This window comes from Mustelus asterias, chromosome 20 (assembly GCF_964213995.1).
Source record: "Mustelus asterias chromosome 20, sMusAst1.hap1.1, whole genome shotgun sequence".
Lineage (NCBI taxonomy): Eukaryota > Metazoa > Chordata > Chondrichthyes > Carcharhiniformes > Triakidae > Mustelus > Mustelus asterias.
The window spans coordinates 66,897,616-66,911,481 of record NC_135820.1 but is presented as its reverse complement, the minus strand read 5'-3'; the positions used below and the strand labels follow the sequence as shown (position 1 = coordinate 66,911,481).

The 13,866-nt window shown below is 43.9% G+C and overlaps 1 pseudogene; it reads left to right on the top strand.

Moving 5' to 3' along the window:
- Nucleotides 1-10,081: 10,081 nt before the first annotated feature.
- LOC144508762 (U2 spliceosomal RNA) lies at nucleotides 10,082-10,239 on the top strand (annotated as a pseudogene).
- The last annotated feature ends 3,627 nt before the right edge of the window (nucleotides 10,240-13,866 follow it).

Below are 13,866 nucleotides of genomic sequence, written 5' to 3'. Positions count from 1 at the left end.
GAAGATATTCCTTTCTACGAGCTACTAATTCTGTGATCAACTCTGACTCTCCTCCAATAACTAGACAGGATATCTTTCTTAGTATGTTTTGCAGTTGTCTGTTGAGTAGTTTTCCTGATGGCAATTTGCAGGTCATTTGGCCAATGTATTAAGTCATTGGGTGAATCTTTTCATCTGTTGCAAACAATATCTGAATCATGTTTTGGACCTAATTTGTATTATTTCGACTATTTGTCAGTGTAAAAAGTAGAATAGGTTTCAAGTTTTACAGATTTTTTAAAAAAAAAGACATTTTGTTTCTCATTATCCTATTCATTGCAATACCAAGAAATTGGTTATTACCTATTCAGTAAATAGAATGTAAGCAGCCCATTGTTCCCCTGTCTCCTGGACAGCTGTCCATGAGGTATTTGAGTTCTGCAAGTTTGCTTTTGGGATGAAATTGTGTAATACTAATAACAAGCAAGCATATGTGACCATATCAACTGCTCCAGTGCTTCTTTAGAACAATGGTGGGACTTTTGTGGATAAAAATAATGGAATATGAATTAGAAGCAGGGATAGATCATTTGGCCCTTCATGCCAGCTCTGCTGTTCAATAAGATCATGGCTAATCTGATTGTGGCCTTGCTCCTCTTCCTACCCCATGGATATTTTGACTCCTTTATCAAATTGAGAATCTAACTCAGCCTTAAAAATATTCAATGACTCTGCCTCCGCTGCTCTGGCAAAGACACATCCCTCCAAGAAAACACTTCTCTTCATCTCCACCTTAAATGGATGCTCACTTATTTTTACTGTCCCCTAGTTTTAGTCTCTCCCATAAAGGGAAACGTCCTTTCAGCATCCACCCTGTTAAGTCCCCTCAGGATCTTTAATGTTTCAATAAGATTGCCTTATTCTTCGAAACTCCAACATGTCCTTGTATGAGAACCACCTCACAGTGGCACAGTGGTTAGCACTGCTGCCTCACAGTGCCAGGGACACGGGTTTGACCTAGCTTGGGTTGCTGTCTGTGCAGAGTTTGCACGTTCTCCCCCTGTTTGTGTGGGTTTCCTCCCGCAGTCCGAAAGGTGTGCTGGTTGGTGCATTGGCCATGCTAAATTGTCCCTCAGTGCAGCCAAACAGGCGCCGGAGTGTGGCGATTATGGGATTTTCACAGTAATCTCATTGTGGTATTAATGTAAACCTACTTGTGACATTAATAAACTTAAAACTAACTTCTTGTACTAAGTGACAACATTCCATTTGCCTTCCTAATGTGAGGTAATCATTTTGGAAGGTCTAATCACAGATAGGAAATACACAGTAAATGGCAGAACCCTTAAGAATATTAATAGGCAGAGGGATCTGGGTGTACAGGTACACAGGTCACTGAAAGTGGCAACACAGGTGGAGAAGGTAGTCAAGAAGGCATACGGCATGCTTGCCTTCATTGGCCGGGGCATTGAGTTTAAAAATTGGCAAATCATTGCAGGTTTATAGAACCTTAGTTAGGCCGCACTTGGAATACAGTGTTCAATTCTGGTCGCCACAGTAACAGAAGGATGTGGAGGCTTTGAAGAGGGTACAGAAAAGATTTACCAAGATGTTGCCTGGTATGGAGGGCATTAGCTATGAGGGGAGGTTGGAAAAACTTGGTTTGTTTTCACTGGAACGATGGAGATTGAGGGGCGACCTAATAGAAGTCTACAAGATTATGAGAGGCATGGACAGAGTGGATAGTCAGAAGCTTTTTTTCCCAGGGTGGATGAGTCACTTACTAGGGGGCATAGGTTTAAGGTGCGAGGGGCAAGGTTTAAAGGAGATGTACGAGGCAAGTTTTTTTTACACAGAGGGTGTGGGTGCCTGGAGCTAGCCAGGGGAGGTAGTGGAAGCAGATACGATAGTGAGTTTTAAGGTGTGTCTTGACAAATACATGAATAGGATGGGAATAGAGGGATATGGTCCCCGGAAGGGTAGAGGGTTTTAGTTCAGTCGGGCAGCATGGTCGATGCAGGCTTGGAGGGCTGAAGGGCCTGTTCCTGTGCTGTAATGTTCTTTGTTCTAATCCCTTGTTCCTGCATGCTTGGTTATGGTTCAGGTCAGAAACTCCAAAGTGCTTTATGAAGCCCACCTGGATCATAAATTTTGCATCTTGAATTTGGCTAGGATAAGCATGATATGTTTCACTTCAGGTATGATTCAAATGACCCACTAGGGAGCTTTTATCAAAGTTTATTTAAGAATATATTCTTAATATGGTTAGTTAATATGTACAGTAAGAAAATTAGCAAGAACTCTTAGCGGTTGCTTTGTTTCATGTTTGTAATTGCTATGATGCATAACCCTTAATGAATATAGGTGCTGTCCCATTTAAACTAATCCCATAAACAATACCCCTCAAACAGGTTTAGTACAGCATAGACTAATGCTCACGTGATACTGGAATTGAGTCCTTTGGATGAAGTCTACAGTTCTCTGGATAGACTCAGAACAGTTTGAAGTCAGAACATCTTTCCAAAACACCTGGGATTCTAGGCAAGCCACCATAGCAGATTTCCCCTTCCAGAATGGCAAGACCTTGCTTTCAGATCACCAGCAGAATTTCCAAAACAAGAGAGAGAGGAAAAACACTTATTTGCAGCCTGCTGTCCTTTCTAAAACTCAACTAACAGCAGCTTAAACTGAAAATGAAACAACTGTCACCTGACCTGCCAACCAATTTTTCTCCCAACAATGTAGTCACAAACATCGCAGTAAAAAATAAACAAACCCCTGTTTAAGCAGCAATAAAAAGATTCCACCAGACAAAGTGCCACAATGACATTAGATAAGGCTGTGAGCTGAGAAACACTGAAGCTGAGAACAGCAGAGATCATGAGTTAAAACGAACCTTTCTTAAAGGTACACTAACGTCACAACTCCTTGTATTTTCTTCAATAAACATGCCTGAAGTCCAAAAGCTGAATTGCAATGTGACTAATTTTGAAAAATTCATATACAAACTGACCAGGTTAAAAGTGTGCAAACATGTAACAACCAGGTAATAACAAAAATTGACATTCAGCAGATAATGGGCGCAGTGGACAAGGATATCAAAGGAGGTACAAATCAACACACTATTCCTACATAACAGGCATTGAAGTACAGATAAATTTCATCATTTAAATATCTGAACCATATAAGGCCATATAAGTTTGTACGTTTCCATCTGCATTTCATATGAACGAATTTAGTTGATATTCAGCCTTGTCTTGATTGCTCTGTCCATGGTGAGGGTAATCAGTTCTGTGGGTGAGATTGCGTGAAGGATTTTCCTAATTTAGTTCAGATATTAACTCTCAACAATTGTGTTAGCACATTTGTTAACATGTATTGTGTAATTTTGGTTTCACTCCATTTGTAAATTACAGAAGGATCACAATTGTTCCACTCCAATTTTGTTCATTCTAGGAAGATATGTTTGCTGGCGGGGCAAAGTGGAGTAATATGTTGAGGATGCCATTACCTTTAGTAAAATCTTTGTGTGTGCGTGTTTTGTTTTTGTACAGTTAATGATTTACATTATTAAAAGTTAACATAACTTGAATCTGCCCATGTATTTTGCCAAATTGTGTGAAAAGTGTTAGCCAATTATACTTACTGTGAAGAAGAGCCGTATGGACTCTACTATCTTATCCTAATGCCACTACCAGCACCTTCTCTTGTCCTTAATGCCTTCATTAACACTTGCTTTGTCTTGTGCTCTATGTCTGTCTCTGACCTATTATGCTCCACCCCCTCTTGTACAATATACATTTGGAGCAGCATGGTGGTGCTGTGGTTAGCTCTGCTGCCTCACAGGGCCAGGGACCTGGATTCAATTCTGGCCTCGGGTGACTGTCTACATGGACTTTGCACATTCTCCCCATGTCTGCGTGAGTTTCCTCTGGGTGATCCGGTTTCTTCCTGCAGTCCAAACATGTGCAGGTTAGGTTGATTGGCCATGGTAAATTGCCCCTTAATGTCAGAGTAAATACATGGGGTTGGTTATGGGGATAGGGCCTGGGTGGGATTGTTGTTGGGGCAGTTTTGATGGGCTGAATGGCCTCCTTCTGCACTGTAGGGATTCTATAAATTCATCACATTTCTCCCTTTAGCTCTGAAAAAGAGTCATACGGACTCGAAATGTTACAGATTTCCAACTTCCACAGTATTTTACCTTTACACTTACACAAATTAAAACAAGACTGCATAGTGTGTAACTGACACTTTTTAAAAATGGCATTCCATAGAATTAAACATTTTGTGCTAAAATTATTTTAGAACAAATTAGATTATAAATGTTAAGTTTTGGAATCTTTGAAATTTGTAAAGATGTTATTTTCAACCCAGTGTAAAAAATGTACAGTTAGAATTGTCTTTAATTACATTAGTTAATACTAATATCCAATGGAAGAAGTCAATTAATTTATCATCAGTACAAAGATATAAAGGTTTTTAAATTTTTGAAATTAATTTGGTCATTAATGTATTCTTTTCTTGAAGTTTCATAGCATTTGCGATTGTTTTAAAAGTAGTGAAATTCATTTCCTTACTGCATAAGGAAAACTTTTGTTAGACTGAGTTCTCACACCGTAAGACATAGGAGCAGAATTAGGCCACTCGGCCCATTGAGTCTGCTCCACCATTCAATCATGGCTGATATTTTTCTCATCCCCAGTCTTCTGCCTTTTCCCCATAAACCCTGACCCCCTTATTAATCAAGAACCTATCTTTCTCTGTCTTAAAGATACTACTAAAGGTCGTGAATGTAGCGCAATCCATCACGCAAACCAGCCTCCCATCCATTGTCTCTGCCGAGGCAGCAGGAAGTGTAGACAAAGCAGCCAGCATAATCAAGGACCCCGTGCATCCTGGACATTTTCTCTTCCACCTTCTTCTGTCGGGAAAAAGATACAAAAGTCTGAGGTCACGTACCAACCGACTCAAGAACAGCTTCTTCCCTGCTGCTGTCAGACTTTTGAATGGACTTACCTTGCATTAAGTTGATCTTTCTCTGCACCCTAGCTATGACTGTAACACTACATTCTGCACTCTCTCGTTTCCTTCTCAATGAATGGTATGCTTTGTATAGCACGCAAGAAACAATACTTTTCACTGTATAGAAAGCCACAGCACAAACAGGCCCTTCGGCCCACAAGTTGCGCCGATCACATCCCCACCTCTAGTCCTATCTATAGCCCTCAATCCCATTAAATCCCATGTACTCATCCAGAAGTCTCTTAAAAGACCCCAACGAGTTTGCCTCCACCACCACCGACGTCAGCCGATTCCACTCACCCACCACCCTCTGAGTGAAAAACTTACCCCTGACATCTCCTCTGTACCTACCCCCCAGCACCTTAAACCTGTGTCCTCTCGTAGCAACCATTTCAGCCCTTGGAAATAGCCTCTGAGAGTCTACCCTATCCAGACCTCTCAACATCTTGTAAACCTCTATCAGGTCACCTCTCATCCTTCGTCTCTCCAGGGAGAAGAGACCAAGCTCCCTCAACCTATCCTCATAAGGCATGCCCCCCAATCCAGGCAACATCCTTGTAAATCTCCTCTGCACCCTTTCAATGGCTTCAACATCTTTCCTGTAATGAGGTGACCAGAACTGCGCGCAGTACTCCAAGTGGGGTCTAACCAGGGTCCTATAAAGCTGCAGCATTATCTCCCGACTCCTAAACTCAATCCCTCGATTAATGAAGGCGAGTACGCCGTACGCCTTCTTGACCGCATCCTCCACCTGCGAGGCCGATTTAAGAGTCCTATGGACCCGGACCCCAAGGTCCTTCTGATCCTCTACACTGCTAAGAATGGTACCCTTCATATTATACTGCTGCTTCATCCCATTGGATCTGCCAAAATGGATCACCACACACTTATCCGGGTTGAAGTCCATCTGCCACTTCTCCGCCCAGTCTTGCATTCTATCTATGTCTCGCTGCAACTTCTGACATCCCTCCAAACTATCCACAACACCACCTACCTTGGTGTCGTCAGCAAACTTACCAACCCAACCCTCCACTTCCTCATCCAGGTCATTTATGAAAATGACAAACCGCAAGGGTCCCAGAACAGATCCCTGGGGCACTCCACTGGTCACTGACCTCCATGCAGAGAAAGACCCCTCCACAGCCACTCTCTGCCTTCTGCAGGCAAGCCAGTTCTGGATCCACAAGGCAACAGCCCCTTGGATCCCATGCCCTCTCACTTTCTCAAGAAGTCTTGCATGGGGGACCTTATCGAACGCCTTGCTGAAGTCCATATAGACCACATCCACCGCTCTTCCTTCGTCAATGTGTTTGGTCACATTTTCAAAGAACTCAACCAGGCTCGTAAGGCACGACCTGCCCTTGACAAAGCCGTGCTGACTACTTTTGATCATACTAAACTTCTCTAGATGATCATAAATCCTGTCTCTCAGGATCCTCTCCATCAACTTACCAACCACTGAGGTTAGACTCACCGGTCGGTAATTTCCCGGGCTGTCCCTGTTCCCTTTCTTGAATATAGGGACCACATCTGCACTCCTCCAATCCTCCGGAACCTCTCCCGTCTCCATCGACGATGCAAAGATCATCGCCAAAGGCTCCGCAATCTCCTCCCTCGCCTCCCACAGTAACCTGGGGTACATCCCATCCGGTCCCGGCGACTTACCAACCTTGATGCCATTCAATAGTTCCAACACATCCTCTTTCTTTATGTCCACATGCTCGATCCTTTCTGTCCACCGCAAACCAGCAGTACAACCACCCAGATCCCTTTCCACCGTGAATACCGAGGTAAAGTATTCATTAAGCACCTCCGCCATTTCTAACGGTTCCGCACAAACTTTTCCCCCTTCACCTTTTAAGGGTCCTATGCCTTCACATCTCATCCTTTTACTCTTGACATATTTGTAGAAAGCCTTGGGATTCTCCTTAATCTTACCCGCCAAGGCCTTCTCATGACCCCTTCTCGCTCTCCTAATTTCCTTCTTAAGCTCCTTCCTACATCCCGTATACTCCTCTAAATCCTTAACACCTCCTAGCTCTCTCAACCTTCTGTACGCCTCTCTTTTCTTATTCACCAGGTTCATCACAACCTTCGTGCACCACGGTTCCCGTACCCTACCAACACCCCCCTGTCTCATCGGAACGTTGTCATGCAGAGCTCCAGACAAACATTCCTTGAAAATCCTCCACTTTCCTTCGGTACTTTTCCCCAAGAATGCCTCCTTCCAATTTACCCGTTTAATTTCCTCCCTGATGACACTGTATTTCCCTTTACTCCAGAGAAACACTTTCCTATCCTGCCTGATCCTATCTCTTTCCAATGCTATCGTGAAGGAGATAGAATTATGATCGCTATCCCCAAGATGCTCACCCACCGAGAGATCCTCCACCTGTCCAGGTTCATTAGCCAGCACCAGATCAAGTACAGCCTCTCCTCTAGTAGGCTTATCCACATACTGTGTCAGGAAACTCTCCTGGACACACCTAACAAACTCCTCTCCATCCAAACCCCTAGCCCTAGGGATATTCCAATCTATGTTTGGGAAATTAAAATCTCCCATCACGACAACTCTGTTATTCCTACATCTCTCCAGGATCTGTTTCCCCATCTGCTCCTCAACATCTCTGTTACTATTGGGCGGTCTGTAGAAAACACCCAGCAACGTTACCGACCCCTTCCTGTTCCTAACCTCCACCCACAGAGACTCCGTAGTCAATCCCTCCACGGCGTCCACCTTCTCTACAGCCGTGACACTATCCCTGATCAACAGTGCCACTCCCTCCCTCTCTTGCCTCCCTCCCTGTCCTTCCTGAAACATCTAAAACCCGGCACCTGAAGCACCCAGTCCTGTCCCTGAGACATCCAAGTCTCCGTAATGGCCACCACATCACAATTCGAAGCAGCAATCCACGCTCTAAGCTCATCCACTTTATTCACTACACTCCTGGCATTAAAATAGACACATCTCAGACCTTCAGCCTGAGCACTTCCCTTCTCCATCACTCGTCCAACCTCCCTCTTACCCTGTTTACATTCCTTATCTATTTGCGAGCTAACCTCCTCGCTCTCAGTCCCCTCATTTCGATTCCCTCCCCCCAACCTTTCTAGTTTAAAGTCTCTCCAGTAGCCTTAGCCAACCTTCCCGCCAGGATATTGGTCCCCCTGGGATTCAAGTGCCACCCGTCTTTTTTAAACAGGTCACACCTGCCCCTAAAGAGGTCCCAATGATCCAAGTACCCAAATCCTTGTCCCTTGCTCCAGTCCCTCAGCCACGCATTCATTCTCCACCGATTCCTGTTCTCACTCTCCCGCGGCACAGGCAGCAATCCCGAGATTACTACCTTTGCATTCCTCTTTCTCAGCTGTCTACCTAACTCCCTATATTCTCTTTTCATGACCCCTTCCCTCTTCCTACCTATGTCAGCAGTACCTATATGCATCACGACCTTCGGCTCCTCTCTCTCCCCCTTCAGGATTTCTGGGACTCGACCAGAGACATCCCGGACCCCTGCACCAGGGAGGCAAACCACCATCCGAGAGTCCCGTCTGTGTCCGCAAAAACGCCTATCTGACCCCCTCACCGTAGAGTCCCCAATTAGCACTACCCTCCTTTCCTTACCCTTTTGCACTACTGGGCCAGGCTCAGCTCCAGAGACACTGCCACCGCTGCTTCCCCCAGGTGGGCTGTCCACCCCAGTAGTACTCAGACAGGAGTACTTATTATTAAGGGGCACACCCACCGGGGTGCTCACCATCAACCGAGCTTTCTCCTTCCTCACTGTTACCCAGTTACCCTCCTCCCGTGGTCCCGGTGTGACCACCTGCCGATAGCTCCTGTCAATGACCTCCTCACTATCCCTAACCCGGCGAAGGTCCTCGAGCTGCAATTCCAGTTCCCTAACATGGTCCCTTAGGAACCGCAGCTCAACACACCCAGCACAGATATGGTCGTCCGGGAGGCTAGGAGCCTCCAGGACCTCCCACATCCTACATTGGGAACAACATACTGGCCTCACACTCATAATTGCCCCTTTAAACACACAGGGAAAAAAAAAGTGAATGAAAATTTTAAACTTACCTTTCCTCCTCCTGTTTTCTCCAAAGCCCTGCTCTCACTGGGTCTTTTTTTTTAAGTTAGAGGAGGAGGGAGGGTGGGATACTCTACAAGTGTAGAGTATCGGGATTCCTCTCTGTTCCAATTTATTGGGGAAAAAAAAAAATCTCTCTCTCCCAGACCTCCCTGCGCGACCACTTCCGGGTTTAGATATTTTTAAAGAAAAAACCCGCGAAAAAGTAAGTTAAAAAATAACAGCGCTTATCCGCAGCACTCCTCTCGCGAATCTCTCCCTCTCTGCTGCACTTCCAAGAAGCAATGTTAATACATGTGACAATAATAAATCAAATCAATGACCTGGCCTCCACAGCCTTCTGCAGCAAAGAGTTCCACAGATTCACCACTCTCTGGCTGAAGAAATTCCTCCTCATCTCGGTTTTAAAGGATCGTCCCTTTAGCCTGAGGTTGTGCCCTCTGGTTCTAGTTTTTCCTACTATTGGAAACATCCTCTCCACATCCACTCTATCCAGGACTCGCAGTATCTTGTAAGTTGCAATAAGATCCCCCCCCCCCCCCCCATCCTTCCAAACTCCAACAAGTACAGACCCCAGAGTCCTCAACCGTTCCTTATACCCAACAGTCTTACTGAGAGATCGCGGTAGGAGCTTGTGTTTGAATAATTACCGGAAACACTCTCATCTATGATTATATTTGGACCAGCACAAACCAAAGCGTTGTAGGATATGACAGTGAAATTCAAATGAATCATTTAAAAAAAAATTTAAATCTCATAATATCCATATGTGAAAAATTTCAAACATTATACAACTTCAAACATTATATATTCCTGGTAGACTGACATATTTAAGTTGATTTTAAAACTGACTTTATTTTGTCCTGTGCAACATAATATCCTGCCTTATGAAAGCTATCAAGTCTCACTGAAGCAATGCTGGTGTGGCTGACTGGCAACATCGGCCACATATTAAGCTGGATTTTATGGCCCTCTGCCAGCATGTTATCGCTTCTCGACCTTTTGGCTAAAATCAAGTGTAACATTTTGAGAAGGTGTTGGATGCTTCCCCTTGTCTAGAGGCTATTTATTAAATTTGTTTTTGAAGCAGGAAATGGAATGGGGGCTTGCTCTGTCCACTCCATGCAGTGACTTGGTATCTCTGGTAAAGGAACATGGGGGAGGCCTTTGTAAATCATCATCATCATCATAGAATCCCTACAGTGCAAAAGGAGGCCATTTAGCCCATCAAGTCTGCACCGACTATAATCCCATCCAGGCCCTGTCCGCTTAACCCTATTTGCCCGACTATTCCCCCTCACGCTATGGGGCAATTTAACATAGCTAATCAACCTAACCCGCACATCTTTGGACTGTGGGAGGAAACCGGAGCACCTGGAGGAAACCCACGCAGACATGAGGAGAACTTACAAACTCCACACAGACAATGACCCAAGGCCAGAATTGAACCCGGGTCCCTGGCGCTGTGAGGCAGCAGTGCTAACCACTGTGCCATTGTGCCGCCCCCTAGTATGTTGCCTTCCTGTCCATCCCCAACCTGGCCCTACACTCAACCCTGGAATATTGGATAGCAATATGTCAGACTCCTATTTATTGACTACAGCTCAGCCTTCAACACCATTAACGCTACAAAACCCATCCAAACCTTGTGGCCTAGGTCTCGACTCCTCCCTCTGTGACTGGATCCAAGACTTCCTAACCCACAGATCGCAACCCGTAAGGATAGGCAACGATACCTCCTCCATGATCATCTTCAACTCCGGTCCTATGCAAGGTTATGTCCTTAACTCTTTACTATACTCCTTATACACCTATGACTGTGTGGCCAAATTCCCCTCCAACTCGATTTTCAAGTTTGCTGACGACACCCCCGTAGTGGGTCGGATCTCAAACAATGACGAGACAGAGTACAGGAATGAGATAGAGAATCCGGTGAACTGGTGTGGCAACAATAATCTCTCCCTCAATGTCAACAAAATGAAGGAGATGGTCATCGACATCAGGAAGCGTAGTGGAGAACATGCCCCTGTCTACGTCAACGGGGATGAAGTAGAAATGGTCAAGAGTTTCAAGTTTTCAGGTGTCTAGATCACCAACAACCTGTCCCCCCCCCCTCATGCCAATACTATAGTTAAGAAAGCCCACCAAAACCTCTACTTTCTCAGAAGACTAAGGAAATTTGGCATGTCAGCTACGACTCTCACCAACTCTTACAGATGCACAATAGAAAGCATTCTTTCTGGTTGTATCATAGCTTGGTATGGCTCCTGCTCTACCCAAGATCGTAAGAAACTACAAACGGTCATGAATGTAGCCCAATCCATCACGCAAGCCAGCCTCCCATCCATTGACTCTGCTTACATTTCCCACTGCCTTGGCAAAGCAGCCAGCATAATTAACAACCCCACGCACCCTGGACACTCTTCCACCTTCTTCTGTCAGAAAAAAGAGACAAATGTCTGAGGACACATATCAACCGACTCAAGAACAGCTTCTTCCCTACTGCTGTCAGACTTTTGAATGGATTTACCTTGCATTAAGTTGATCTTTCTCCGCACCCTAGCTATGACTGTAACACTACATTCTGCACTCCTTTCCTTTTCTATGAATGGTATGCTTTGTCTGTATAGCGCGCAAGAAACTTTTCACTGCATACTAGTACACGTGACAATAATAAATCAAATCAAAGGAAATTAAACGGAGGAGAAAGTCATCGACTTAGGGAAGTGTCGTGGAGCTCATGCCCCGTCTACATCAAAGGGGATAAAGCAGAAGTGGTCGATAGCTCCATGTTCCTAAGTGTCCAGATCACCAACAATCTGACCTGGTCCCTCCATGCCAATGTGATAGTTAAGGGAGCTCACCAACCCCTCCACCTTCTCGGGAGGCTAAGGAAATTCAGCATGTCTGCTGCTACAACATGACATGAGGACAAAGATTAGTGACAAAAAAGCAGATTGGTTACAAGTTGGAACATACTGCCTGAGTGGAGATTATGTCAATTGTGGCTTTCAAAAGGGAATTGGATAAACAACTAATGGGAGAAATAAATGCAGAACTATAGGAGAAGGGCTACGGAGTAGAACTAGCTAAATTGTTCTTACACAGAGATGACAGTGGTCTGACAAGCTGAGTGCTGTAACCATTTCATGAATTTAGCGGAACACTAAAAAAAAATGTACCTCAACATAAACACTTGCTGAAATGCTTATGCTCCGTCTCCAAGAAATGTATATTTGCGCTGCCAACTAAATTGGCAAGAATAGTTTCGGAAGTGGAGAAATATATTACAATTGGATCCATTTCATCACCCAAGAATCTTAATGTAATTTTCCACTTAATTGGGTTTTGTCCAATTACCAATCCTTAACCCACTTGTAGATTAATTGTTGGTAAAGTTGGCCAACTTTTAGTCTTGGGTTAAACTTCTTATAGCTGTATCCTAACAGTAAAAAGGAATTCAAGTAATCAGCCCAGAATGATTGCAGTTTTTAAGTAATCGGCAAGTTAATAAACAGATTTAATAGTGAATTTGAGTGACTGCAAGGAACTGTCATTTTTAACTGTGCAAATTGGAAGCTGAAGCTTTGCGAAAATTACTAAATGATGCAGTTCCATTTTAGAAAGTCGGTGACTTGTACAATGAAGAGTTTATCTTATGGGTTTGCAAATATATGAGACCCTGGTTTCCTAAGAGACAACAGAGGGAAACTATTTGTGTTTTCCAATAAATAAGTTATATTTCATACAAGAATTTCTGAAAAGTATCCTATTTGTTCAATGTGGGTTGACAGGTTAGCTGTAAAATTAAACATTTTTAGAAATGGATGCTCCATTCTCAATTCTCTTCCCTTATTTGCTATCTGGAGTAAACGGTGGTTCTTTGACAGCCTCACTTACTGTTTTATTATCTCTGTTACTAAGTACTCTTTCTGTGGTATTTTGCCAAATAATAACACGTGGCCAAGAAAAGACCCTGAGACTCATCAAATCCTCCCCATTCAGATCCAGTGAAGCCTTAGCCACAAAGGGACCAAACAATCTGACTCTTCTCTTAAGGTATTTCTTGAGACAACAAATCGAGGATGCATGGAGCTGTGATAGTCCGTTACTAATCATTTACTGATAAACTAATAACATCCTCTAACTGGGATAGTCTTCATTACTCAGGAACTTGTACAGCTTTTTAAAAGGACACCATACCCTCCACCCTACCATACCTTCTGAAACAGATTATTTAAACTTAACCACATGCCAAAGGATTTCAAGTGCATTCAAGTAGATTTCTCTTTTACTGTTTCCAAATAACCCAGTGTACTGGACTAAATCCAACCCCTGAAGTATCTTGAAAACCTCAATCATGCCCAGTGAAAGCCTGTGGTTCTGTGAAGTAAATAGTTTATAGCCAAGGTCAATTTGACCCTCTGCCCCTTCTCCAAAAGCCTTTATCTTTTGCCACGTGTGGGAACTGAGCATAATACTTCTAAGTGTGAATATACCAAGTCTCCTAAAACCCAAGATTAGTGTTCTTTGTGTTATCATAGAAACCACAGAATTAGGTCATTTAGTCCATCATGTCTGAGCTAGGCTTTTGAGAGAGCTATCCAATTAATCTCCGCTCTTTTCCTGCAGTCCTTACTCCCTTCAAACTTTAAAAGGAAGGACAGGCTGAGTGGACAGGGCAGACAAGTGAAATTTAATGCAGAGAAGCATTTCGGCAGGAAGCATGAAGGGAGACAATATAAAATAAAGTGTACAATTCTAAAGGGAT